This window comes from Desmodus rotundus, chromosome 7 (assembly GCF_022682495.2).
Source record: "Desmodus rotundus isolate HL8 chromosome 7, HLdesRot8A.1, whole genome shotgun sequence".
In the NCBI taxonomy this organism is placed as follows: Eukaryota; Metazoa; Chordata; class Mammalia; order Chiroptera; family Phyllostomidae; genus Desmodus; species Desmodus rotundus.
Window position 1 is genome coordinate 13,681,964 of NC_071393.1, and position 13,294 is coordinate 13,695,257.

The 13,294-nt window shown below is 48.8% G+C and overlaps 1 pseudogene and 3 gene segments (V, D, J or C); 1 reads left to right on the plus strand and 3 right to left on the minus strand.

Moving 5' to 3' along the window:
• Window positions 1-13,294, minus strand: part of LOC128781375 (immunoglobulin lambda variable 5-39-like) — a 591,472-nt gene that overhangs the window by 251,955 nt on the left and 326,223 nt on the right.
• Window positions 1-13,294, minus strand: part of LOC112310504 (immunoglobulin lambda variable 5-45-like) — a 715,836-nt gene that overhangs the window by 248,008 nt on the left and 454,534 nt on the right.
• The window catches only part of LOC139441033 (probable non-functional immunoglobulin lambda variable 11-55), a 511,832-nt gene that overhangs the window by 233,228 nt on the left and 265,310 nt on the right, over window positions 1-13,294 (minus strand).
• On the plus strand, window positions 7,104-7,761 carry LOC112310410 (histone chaperone ASF1B pseudogene; annotated as a pseudogene).

Sequence of the window (13,294 nt, forward strand, 5' to 3'; positions counted from 1 at the left end):
TTCCACTGGTGTTTTCAGTTTCAGTGCAATGAGGGAATCAGTATCTCAAGGCAATTACCATTCACGTGTCCATTAAATCTCTGGGCCAGGTGCCATTATATCTCTTCTGGATATTTTCTCTATCTTTTCTTTAAAAATTGCTATTGTTTAAGGAATCACCATATTCAATTTATCATAAAAGATAAGAACGCAGGAACTGAGTTTTCTTTCTAGAAAGATATGCTTTGTTTGATCGGTTAGTAATCCTATCATGTGCGATTGGTAATTTTGCCTCCTTTTCGTGGCCCTCATGCTTATTATTTCTGTCATATCTCATTGTGTGGGCACAAACTCTAGAGGAACTTTGAGTAAACACAGGACTCCTGTATTGTGGGGGCCCTGAGCGCGCTCCCAGTAGTAACGGGACGTGGAACTGATCAAGGCCGCCCCTCATGAAGGTCAGTGCTTTCTTCTCAAAGCCGAGCCCGGCCACCTGCAATGCTCACAGGAGGCCTCTCCACGGACCCTAAGAGAAAAGGACCCAAACCGCTACCAGGCGCTGAACCGAGCCTCAGAGGCCTAGCTGCCTGTATCACAAGAAGGTCGGCAACCAGTTGCTGTTGTATTATCATCTCAAAAAGTAGATATCACTGTCTAAACGGATGCCCAAATAATAGAGCACATAAATGTTCCAAACACACAAAAATGATAGCCTCAAATCCCAAACTGTATTTCTTTACCCATACTTTTCCTTTTTCGCCAGAGGCTACCACTTTGCTCATCCCAGCATCTCAGCCAGGGCCACACCTTCTACACACTCATGGAACTATCTGCCACAGGGTATGAACAGTGGCATCCAAATCGTTTCATCAGAACACTTGAGTCCCAGAGGGGCTCCGATCTGTTTTCGGCAGGGACGTTTCCACTCTGTTCTGGAAAGTATCTGTCAGCCCTAACTGTAGTCGTTGCTCCAAACCGTTCTCCTTCTAGAAGACCACACTAGGTCAAGCATCGCCCTGTGGATGAGACTTTGCCTCAGGAGGCTGCACAGTTCTGAGTTAGTCTGTGTGCACAAGGAGGCCAGGCTAAGAGCGTCCCGTGTCCCCCGTGACTCACACACTGGCTCTAATGATGAGTTCCTGGAACTGGGGTCCTGAGGACAAACCTGACCCCGGTTCCACCCCCCACATCCTTCAACACTGGAATCTTCCTCTTGATTCTCATCAGGCCATTCTCCCTCTTTTCTGAGCTCTCCCTCTTTGTTGCATTATTCCTTTTTCTAACAGTTTTGAGAACTTGATCTTCTCGTGAGTCCCCTTTTCACATCTGTGTACATCCTGGGATTAGGTTAAGTTCATGTGTAATGTTTCCTGAGCTGACATCCACCTCACATATGCTAACCCTGTGACAGAGCCTTCCTGCAATAAGCAAGGTGACCCTTAGGGGGATCACTCTTGGCCACCAAATTTTGCATGTGACGTAAGTCACTCTGGAGGATGTTAAAGGGTCATGGACTGGCTCAAGAGGGATCAGGGGACTTGCTAATGAGCTGGGAGGGGGAGGAGGGAGGACAGGAGTAGGAGCAGAGCATGGTGCTAGGCATTCACCGTCACTGCTTTTTGTGGTTATTCTGTCCTGTTTAAAGTCCCAGAAGCTGCTTCCTGAGCCACTCCTACGTGGGGCATGAAGGAAGAAAAGGGTGTTCAATATCTACTGTGTCCCAGTAATTCCTTTTCTAGGAGTGCCAGTAAGCATCTCCAAAAGAGGGGGACCAAGGAGGGGTGGAGGGAGAATGACAGATCCCCAGCTCTGCCTTTGGTCCCTGGGAAGAGCAGTAGTTGGATATCCCTTATCCCAGCCAGCCTGGGTGGGTCTCTTCACCTTTGTCCCACGCGGCAGTTGGCGGACGTCCTAACATTCCTCTGCCACCCACGCCGTGACTTCCACAATAGGAAGGTGAGGACACTCCAAGGCTGGCTTGATTCCCTAGGCTCTGTCATGGGCTCAGTCTGCGGTGACTCAGAAAATATACAGGTGGGGCAAAAGTAGGTTTACAGTTGTGAGTATGTGAAACAGAGAATTTATTCTCGTGTTATTATTAATTAATTAATTATTGTATTATTTTCCATACAAACACCTGTAAACATACTTTTGCCCACCCCGCATCTCTGTTCAAAGGAATAAGCCTTTGTGAGGAATAGGCCCTCACGTGACTATTAATTACTGAGGCACGGAAGTCGCATGAGCTGCTATCTGCAAGCTAGAGAGCCGGTAAACCTGGTGTTTCAATTCAGCTTCAGTACAAGGGCCTGAGAACCAGGAGAGCTCATCATGTCAATTTCTGTTATGAAGGCAGGAGAAGATGAGATGAGATGTCCCCATTCAATCAGTGAGAAAGAAGAGGTGAATCCCTTCTCCCCCCACATTTTGTCTACTCACGCTCAGTGGGCTGTATGAGCCCAGTCACATGGCAGGGCTAGGGGGACCATCTGTCTACTCTACTGAGCCCACCAATTCAAATGCTGGTCTCATCCAGGAACACCGTCCGACAACCCCCAGAAACAATGTTTAGTCTGGGCACTCTGTAGTCCACTCAAGTTAACTATAAAATCAATCATCACAGGGGCCATCTTTCCTAATTTGCCCTGAGATCGAGGACCTTGCTAAGATACGGCACTTTTAGCGCTAAAACCAGGAAAATTCTTGCAAAATGGGAAGAGTTGGTCACAGTCCGGTTTTTCTGGTTCCTACTAAGCCTAGGTTCATTCAGATGGTCAAACAATTCTTAACATTACATATACATGCCAGAAATATACATATGCCAACAAGTAATTTCATTGGTTCATCACAGAAAACAGATACGTTGGGGATTTCTTGAAAAAAAAAGGGGGTGAACACACCCACCAGATGTCTCTTCCTTATGGAAAAAGAGGTATTTTGGAAAGAGCCTAGCTTGATGGGGTGCAGGCATTTTGCAGAGTTGTTTCCAGGTTAGGAATTCACTGCTCTAAAGAGAGTAGAAATTCTACGTAAAACAGAGTGGCAGCTCAAATTCGTTACTGCTCAGTGTCCTAGGATATGGGGTCAAAACGAGGTATCCTAAAAGGAAAAGAACATGTAGCCCCTTATCCTTGGTCCCTCAGCAACATCTTCAGAGAGTTGATCTTCTCTCAGCAGCAGACGTGTGGAGGAATCGCCCACCGAGGAGGGCCACGCTGCCCAGAGAACATGGGGGACCCTGACTGAATAAGACAAGGTTCTTTCTGCAGAACTAGATCCAACATGGTTGGGCTGCTGTGGAGACCATGGCATTTAAAGTGACGATTTTCCTGAGGACGGCAAAACTGCCCCAAGCATGAGGCAGCTTGCCTCTCTGTTACCGCACGTGAGGAGGTAGGAAGAGTTGTACATTTTGGGAAGGTGACACATATGCAAAGAGGAAAGTGTTTATTGTCCCACAACAAAAACTCAGAGAGTGCTCTGTTATGTGTGTGATGATGAGAGAGGAGAGGGGCTCTGAGTGAATGACTGTCCAGGGCTTTGGGAATGAAGCCAACACTTCAGGGAGTGGAAGCATGTTCAGAGGGAGGAGGGAGCCTGTGAGCTCAGGGCAGGTTTTGGTCTCACTTCCCCACGAACTGGCACCACTGTGGTTAGTGCTACTCCTTGTATATGAAGCACAGTAGTAATCAGCCTCGTCCTCAGCCTGGAGCCCAGAGATGCTCAGGGAGGCTGTGTTGCCAGACTTGGAGCCAGAGAAGCGATCAGGGATCCCCGAGGGACGATTGTTGTCACGATAAATCAGGAGTTTGGGGGCAGAGCCTGGTTGTTGTTGGTACCAGGAGACATAACTACTATACCCAACATCATTGCTGCTTCCAGCACAGGAGATGGTGACCGACTGTCCCGGAGTCCCCGACACTGAGGCAGGCTGAGTGAGTGGAGCCTGGGCCCAGGAACCTAAAAAGAGCAAAAATACACTCACTGCTCAGTTCAGTGCTGGGCCGGGTGACCCTGAGGAGGAGACTGAAAAATCAGCCCAGATATCCCCATGGTCCCCTCCCTGGAGGCCTCACCTGATCCCTGTGTGAGGAGGGTGAGGAGGAGCAGAGCCCAGGCCATGGTGGAGATCCCCCAAGACTGTTGCCTTCTGAGACCCCAACACTGAGCCTGGCTCCCCCAAACCTCTCTTATCCCCTCTTCCTGCCTCAGAGGAGAGAGTGGCCTCCATGCAAATCTGCTTCCTGCCCCTGCCTCTCCTCACCCCACTCTGACCTCACCCTTGATCTAGATGCTTCTGCACACCGAACAGCACAGCTAATCCGAGAGTATTTTAAATGTTTGACATGGAATTTTCTCACTCAAAACACACTGCGACCATCATTCCAGTGTCCAGGAAATGGAGACCACTTCTTAGTGTAGGAGTCAGGGTGGTTTCTGGTTGAGGAATACGGCGATTTCCCCTCTGAGACATCTGGGAGGAGGGTGAGGACAGGGTCGGAAGTTGGCTAGAAAACATCCAGTCACCGCACTGTCCAAGGACCACAGGCAAAGCTGGCATCTCTCATTGTTCCTCAACCTTTTCTTGAGGCTCTTCAGTTGAAATGGATCCTCTCATATTCTTTGTCTCAATCTCTACAGTGTCTGCGCCTCAGGCACATTTATTGTCAGTTGTAGAAGTAGAAAGATTGAGACACAACACATACAGGACATCCCCTTCCCTCAACCACCCACTCAGGGGAACCTCCAGGGAAGACTTCACACAGGTAAAGGAAAACCAGTTAAGTGCTTTCTCCAAGTTAGACTATGCTGCCCCCTGGTGGCTACAGATGATTCCACCCAAGCAACTGAAAAGGCAGTTGAGTGGGAGCTGGAAAAATCTGCTCTGTTCCCTTCTCCTCCTCTTTTTATTCCCACCCAGCTCACTCCCAGGGCTCTAGATATCCTTGACATCCACCTGAGCTCATTATCTTCCTTTAGGACAGAATATTAACTGCCAAACGATTTGGTCGAATCCTCCGCACGGAACCAGGGAGCTTGTTTCTTAGCCATCTTGCCACAGGGTGTGTGCTCCAGAGGCGGATCTTGTCTTGGGTTAGAATATTACACTTGAAATAGAGTCAACTGCAGGAGGAAAATGGATGAAGGAAATGGGACAAAGGGAAGACAGACTGACGTCCCACAATGTTGAAATACAGCGTAAGCATGTGGGAGGAGAGCTCACTAGGATTGCCACTGAATGGAAGTAGGGAAGTGAAAATGTTGTGTTTTGGACTCTGGGAGGTGACAAGTCAGGACTGGCAAAGAGCCCAAACCTGGGACTTGTCCTCCGAGCGTGTCTGTCTGTCACATGGGACACAGAATGTCCTTCATCGTGCCCCCTACATAGTACATTGAAGTGACCTTGTCTGAGAGCTCTGTTACTTCTTGAGGCAAAATCTCCCTCATTCACAAAGAGATGTGAATGGTCCGGTGTATTTTTCTGAAGAGTTGGATTTGGAGAACAAATAAATTGGGACTGACTGGTCCCGGCCAGACTGTAATGGAAATGTCCTCAGGAAATGACTGGAGGTTCTGTGGATTAAAATGCTCAGAGAACACTATTTAAATGTCATTGTTCATTCTGCATCACAGACATTGAGAATAGCAAAGAGAGGTAACATTCTGTCCCAGGGAGGGCACAGATGTATGGCAGCCTCCGGCATTGGGGGGAGAGGAAATGGGATGTGAGAGGAAGTGCTGGTTTTCTATTCGATACAATTGTTTTACTGTTGGTGCACCAAACATTTATGTGCTATATGACGTGGTTTAGAGAATAAGTCTCTAGTGTGAAATAATAGTAAAGTGGTAGTCATCTATGACCTGGTCAGAGATCCATCACTGGACCTGTGGATCGAGTGGACTGGACCCTTGTCTCCTGGGAAAACCACGCAGAGGCCCCCTGGGTACATTCCAGTTATGCACATAGCACAGCAAGGAGCAAACCCCTGATCTTCGCTAGGTCCCACCTTGTCCTCATTCCTGGTTCTGATAGAACCGGGAACAACTCAGAGCCCCCATGCTGTGGGAGCCCCCATCTCATTCAACATCGCTCTGTATGTGTGTGAGCACATGACAGACGTCCCACAATGTTGAAATATAGCATAAGCATGTGGGAGAGAGCTCAGACGTGAGACAGAAGCACTAAGCATGACAGCCACCCAAGTGGGCAAAGTAGACACTTGTAACTATGACTAATAATCTATAAAGCCAAGTAAATAAATTAAAATACACAAATGTTTATTCTCAAATCCATACTTTCAAGTCAAAATGAATATGATGATTCCTTTAAAAATTACAATTACGCCCTGGCCGGCGTAGCTCAGTTGACTGAAGAATCGTCCCATAACAGAAGGATTGAAGGTTTCGATTCCTGGTCAGGGCAGAGGCCAAGGTTGCAGGATCCAGCCCTAGTCCTTGCAGGTACGACCCCCAGTCTGGGCTTGTACAGGAAGCAAACATCAATGCTTCCCTCTCGCATCGATTTTTCTACTCTCCCTCTCTCTCTCTATAATCAATGAAGAAAAAATGTCCTTGGGTGAGGATAAAAGAAAAATTGCAATTAACATTAAATTGCATGAAAAGAATATTAAATATCTAGAAGGTTTAGAGTGTAAAATGAGTGGCACCTGACACAAAACAGCCCATCGTAATTGGAAGACAGCTCAGGTGCAGGGCTGCTTCCAGCAGAACCAATCAGGTAGCAGAGATGACGGGAGACTCTGAGAGACCACAGAATCTTTTACTCAAATTGTCACCTGAGAACTTCCTGTTATGGGAAAGTTTAGGAGAATGGAAAGAAAGACAGAAAGAAAGAGCCAACTGAAGGAAGGGTAAAAGGAAAAAAGGAAGGAGGCGAGAGAGAAAGGGAGGAAAGGATGAAGGAAGGAAGAAAGGAAGCAAGAAAGGAAAGAAGGAAGCAAGGACGGGAGGGAGGGGGATAAAGAAAAAATTCTCCTTTGTTTTCATTCCCAGTTCATTTGTCAAGACCTGAATCCAGTTCCATCTGCACAGGGGTGGGAACCCTGGCACTTGAAAGGGAGGATTTCATTAGCAGCCCACGGTCACAGGAAGGGGCAGTTTCGTGGCCAACTGCTGACCTTACGGAACCCAGACATGGACTTGGCCACATGTCCAGCTTCAGCCGCGCCAGGCGAGATGACAGCCAAAGTGTCCGTGCTGAATGTGACTGTGTTGGAGAATCTGAGACCTTTCCACAGACCTTCCTGGTTCGAGATCAGCTTCTAGTGCAGTGAGGCTCTGGCGGATGGCCTGGAGTAGAAGAGTGAGGAGTTTGATCAAACCCCAGACCCGGTGCTGGTCACCCTGGCCCATGAGGGAGGCACACATTCATATTTGAGGACTATGCCCCGAGCCCATCCCTCTTCGCTGAGAGCGACACCATCGGTGTGACAGTGACCCTCATCACCTGCACCTACCATGGACAAGAGCTCTTCCACGTGACTACTATGTCAACAGTGAGAACGTCCCAGAGCTGCAGGAGAACCTGTCCCCAAGCCAGAGTTCTCTCAGTGCCAATGGAACACCATGACCTCAGATCCTTGGGTGACACATTTCCACATCAACTGGGACAATAACACGGACAGGCTGGAAGCCATCGAGAACCAAGACCCTGCCCTAAGCTGCAGCCCTCCCCCCATCAACTACACCCCTGTCAAGAGCTTGGGGCTTCCTGGCTGTGTCCCTGGCCTCCTCCCCAAGGACTCCATGAATGCTACCTAACTTGGGGCTCTAGGCTGTCCCTGGGCCCAGCCAACACTATAGCCAGTCTCCCCACACACTTAGAGGTGGTAGTCAGGCCTCCCAGAAACTCCTGTGACCATCTGGAAGACCTAGTGTGATCAGGCGGATGCTGAGCAGTGATGGTTGGCACTTCCTCTCAGTCAAAACCACCCCGTCGTTCCCTCTAACTGCATCTGGGTCTCCCTGGAAGCTGCTCCTGTGGGGAGATGGCCCGTTGGAGTGACCAGGCCGTACTCTGACACGCCCCTCTGTCTCTGGCCACCGAGATCTGCTCTCTGATAAGACCTTGTGCTCTCGACACTGCACAGTGATGCTGGCACGGGGGGCAGAAAGAACCCAGAAAATCTCCCACCTGTCCATGCTCTCTGCCACATTCACCATCCCCTCGCTGCTATGTGGAGGCTGTTGTGATTACAGCTTGTATATTAAAGGGTTTTTAAATTTTAATATGTTTGGTTGGTTAAAACTATAAATACATAAACTGAGGACTATGGGAAATTTACCCATATTCAGTGCTGGGGTCTCCCTGTGGCTGTTACAATTAAAATTTTGGAATAAGTGGCTTCTTAGATCTGCAAATCACAAGCAAAAGCAATAAACCAAAGACACCATTTCCTTCTGGATTACCAGTGAGATAGGAGAACACCTGAAAAAAACCAACCCTGCATTCTCAAAGCTTTGGGAGAGGAGACAGGAACAGGCAGGGAACACATTCTCCAGGCCGTGCTGATGAGCCCCCTGCACAGGGATGAGGGAGCATCCTCAGGGCCAGGAGGGAGCCTGTGAGCGCAGGACAGGTTTTGGTCTCACTTCCCCATGAACTGGCACCACTGTGGTTAGTGCTACTGCTTGTATATGAAGCACAGTAGTAATCAGCCTCGTCCTCAGCCTGGAGCCCAGAGATGCTCAGGGAGGCCGTGTTGCCAGACTTGGAGCCAGAGAAGCGATCAGGGATCCCCGAGGGCCGATTGCTGACATCATAAATCAGGAGTTTGGGGGCAGATCCTGGTTGTTGTTGGAGCCAGGAGACATAATTATATTTCCCAACGTCATTGCTGCTTCCAGCGCAGGAGATGGTAACTGACTGCCCCGGAGCCCCGGACACTGAGGGAGGCTGAGTCAGGGGAGCCTGGGCCCAGGAACCTGAAAAGAGCAAAAACACACTCACTGCTCAGGTCAGTGCTGGGTCTACATGAGCCTGAGAAAGAGACAAAGAATCAGCCCAGATGTGCCCATGGTCCCCTCCCTGGAGGCCTCACCTGAGCCCTGAGTGAGGAGGGTGAGGAGGAGCAGAGCCCAGGCCATGGTAGAGATCCCCCAAGAGTGTTGCCTTCTGAGACCCCAACCCGGGACCTGGCTCCCCCAGACCTGTCTTATCCCCTCTTCCTGCCTCAGAGGAGGGAGGGGCCTCCATGCAAATCTGTTTCCTGCACCTGCCTCTCCTCACCCCACTCTGACCTCATCCTTGATCTAGATTTTTCTGCACACTGAACAGCACAGCTAATCTGAGAGAATTAAAATGGTTTGACATGATTTATTCTCACTCAGAGTACAATGAGAGCATTATTCGAGTGCCTAGGAAATGGAGCCCACCTAGATGTCCTTGTCCTTCCTACTGTGGGAAGCAGGGTCGTTCTTGGCTCAGGAATACAGGGACTTTCCCTCTGAGACATCTGGGAGGAAGTTGAGGACAGGGTCGGAAGTTGGCTAGAAAACATCCAGTCACTGCACTGTCCAAGGACCGTAGACAAAGCTGGCATCTCTCATTCTTCCTCAACCTTTTCCGGAAGCTCTTCAGTTGAAATGGGTCCTCATGTATTCTTTGTACCTGTCCCCACAATGTCTGTGACTCAGGGACATCTACTGTCACTTGTAGAAGTAGAAATATTGAGACACAACACGTACAGGACATCCCTCACCCTGAATGACCCACTCGGGACAATGTCAGGGTAAAGGTCTATTAAAACTTTATACAGTCCTGGTAAACCACAGCAAGTGCCTTCCCCCAATTCAAACAGCGCTGCCCCCTGATGGCTACAGATAATTCAACCTATGCACCCGAGAAGGCAGCTGAGTGGGAGCTGGAAAATCAGCCCTGTTCCCTCTCCCCTTCTTCTTCTCCCCATCCAGCTCAGTGCTAGGTCTCTAGATAACCCTAAAATCCATCCAAGCTCATCTGTCTTTGTATTCTCTTCCTTTAGAATGGAAGGTCACCTGTTCAACGAGGTTGCCTAGATCCTCCCCCGAGGATCCCTGAGCCCGTTTCTAATCCATCTTGTCACAGGGTTAGTGCTTCTGGGGTAGTTCTTGGCCTTTCCTCAGGAAACATTAGACACGAAATAAAATCTAATCCAGGAGAAAAAAGTGGAGGAAAGTAATGGGACTAAGGGCAGACAGATGGACTTCCCACAGTGAGGAAATACAACACATCCACGAAGGAGAGAGAGCTCAGTAGGATTGATCACCAGCGAATGGAAAGCAGGACTAGGTTCTTGTGTTTGAGATTCTGGAGATGACAAGTCAGGATTGGCAAAGAGTCCAACTCTGGCACTTGTCCTCAGAGTGTGTCCGTCACATGGGACACACAATGTCCTTCACCGTGCCCCCTACCTAGCACATTGAGATGACCTCACCTGAGAGGTCTGTGAATTCGTGACACAAAATCTCCCTGACCCACAGAGAGATGCTCGGCTTTGTGTAAAGAGTTGGATTTGGAGAACAGACAACCAGGAATAATGGATCCTGGCCAAATTGGAATGGCAATGTTCTCAGGAAATAACTGGAGGTCCCATGAATGAAAATGCTCCGAGAACACTATTTTAGTGTCATTGCTCATTCCACATCATGGACATTGTGAAGAGCAAAGAGAGGTGCTATTCCGGCCAAGGGAGGGCACAGATTTACGGCAGCCTCAGGCGCTGGGGAAGAGGGAATCGGATGTGGGAGGAAGTGACACTCTGCTGTTGGACGCAGCCCTTTCACTGGGGGTCCTCTAGCCATCTGTGTGCTATATGACGTGGTTGAGAGTAATGTCTCCAGTGTAACAGAGTAGTAAAATGGTAGTCATCAGTGACCTGGCCAGAGATCCATCCGCTGGACCTGTGGATCAGCAGACTTCATTCTTGTCTCCTGGGAAACCCTGGAGAGGCCCCCTGGGTACATTCCAGTTATCCACATAGCACAGCAAGGAGCAAACTTCTGATCTTCACCAGGTTCCTCCTCAATCCGGTCCCTGGTTGTTAACACGAGGAACAATTCCAAGCCTGAGCACTGCAGTAGTTTTCATTTCATTTAACCTCGTCTGTAAATGTTTGACAGCATGACGAGTAGTGACACAGAAATACTAAGCATGACAGCCACCCAAGCAGGTGAAATGAACACTTGCAACTATGATTAACAACCTATAAAGCCAAGCAAATAAATTTAAATACATGATATTTGTTCCCAAATTCATACTTTCATGTTAAAATAAAAAGATGATTTCTTTTAAAGGGCAATTATGCCCTGGCTGGTGTGGCTCCGTTCATCGGATCATTGTTCCATAACAGAAGGGTTACGGGTTCGATTCCCAGTCAGGGCACATGTCTAGGTTGCAAGTTCAATCCCTGGTCTGGCGTGTCCAGGAAGCATCTGATCAATGCTTCTCTCTCTCTCATCCTCTCTCTCTAAAATCAATGAAAAAATATCTTCAGTTGAAGATTTTTAAACATTGCTATAAAAAAGATTAAATATTGCAAAGAGGTGCAGTGTAAACAGAGTGGCAGCTGACACAGACACTGTGCGGACCCATGAGAGGCCACTGCCCTGTGCTGCGGAGTCCCGGACCGCATCTAAGAGAAAAGCATGTGCACATATGCTGACCACAGTGCCATGTAGAGCATGTCTAACCTCTCCCATCCAAAAGGACCATTTCCTTCTGCATCTGAAAAAGACAAACAGGTATTCTGTTGTCTTACTTGAAAACCTTAAGGGGCCTGTCGCTACAATATCCGTTCCAAATACACAAGAAAAAAGGGGCACTGTGGCTCCAGGGAGATCACGTTCACTCAACATGCATCTACCTACTGGCTCGGCTTGTAACACCCTCTGTATGAAACAGCGACTTAGTTCTGAAAGGGACATTGTGGTCCCACCTTAGGTGAGAAACACTAGAAGGGTAAACGGGGGCCCTTACGGCCCTGTGCACATTGAAATGAATTATAACATACCGGCATAGCTGTTGAATTCAGAGAGAAGGACGTGCCTGAGATGCCAGGGCGGACCACCAGAGCGCTTGTCACTCTGCTTTCTGCGGGTGCTCAGCACAAGGATGTTGTCACACACGCACCCTGTAGACCGGCTGACCCTGTTGCCAGCATTGCACAGACACAAGAATGTGACTCACAACCTCACCCCGTGTCTCCAGTAGCAGAGACCCCTTCCCGCTGTGCTGTGGCCCAGCCGGGGAGGGTCCGCGTGTGTCACTGTGGCAGCCTGGATGATTAAGCATGAAGGTACTGACTCTTAATGGGGAAAGAAAGGAGTGACTGGAAAAATTCTGAACAAGTAACTGAAACAGAGAACATTGCAACAAAGATGTGACTTCAGGTAGGATGACCATCCATGCTGATTTGGTGGGGATCGAGGTCATTTTCACAACCTGGCGCTGCCAGGGCTGAAGTGAGAGAATTCTGACAACCTGTGATGGTGAGGTCACTGCACCACATCTTCTGGCTCCTAAGCTCAGCGCATCCAACGGTCAATGATTTCTTGTCCTGAGAGTCACGTGTATTTGTGCTTGTGATTCACTGTAACTGGGAGCACAGCTAGAAATGAGTTGGATGATCATGAGAATCACATACTTTGGAGACATACATCCGAGATACATCTTTTTCTTTTTTTGTTTTTTAAAGATTATTTATTTATTTATATTTAGACAGAGGGGAAGGGACAGAGAAAGAGAGGGAGAGAAACATCAATGTGTGGTTGCCTCTCACGTGCCCCCAACAGGGGACCTGGCCCGCAACCCAGGCATGTGCCCTGACTGGTGACCCCTTGGTTCGCAGGCTGGCCCTCAATCCACCGAGCCACACCAGCCAGGACCCAAGATATATCTTGAAGAACCAACCAGCCATTTGGAAAGATCCCATCGTAATGGGAAGACATTTCGCGTGCAGAGCTGCTTCTAGTAGAATCACTCAGGACCCTGAGAAGAGGGGCGATTCTGAGAGAGGCAGCATCTTTCACTCAAATTCCCACATCAAAACTTTCTCATTAAGGGAAATACTAGGAGCAAGGAAAGAAAGACTTAAGGAGGGAAGAAGGAAGGAAGGAAGGAAGGAAGGAAGGGAGGAAGGAAGGAAGGAAGGAAGGAAGGAAGGAAGGAAGGAAGGAAAAGAGGGAGGGAAGAAGGAAAGCCGGGAGGGAGGGAGGGAGGGAGGGTGGGAGGAAAGAAGGAAAGAAGGAAGGAAGGAAAGAAGGAAGGAAGGATAAAATAGAGGGACGGAGGGAGGGAGGGAAGAAAGAATGTAGG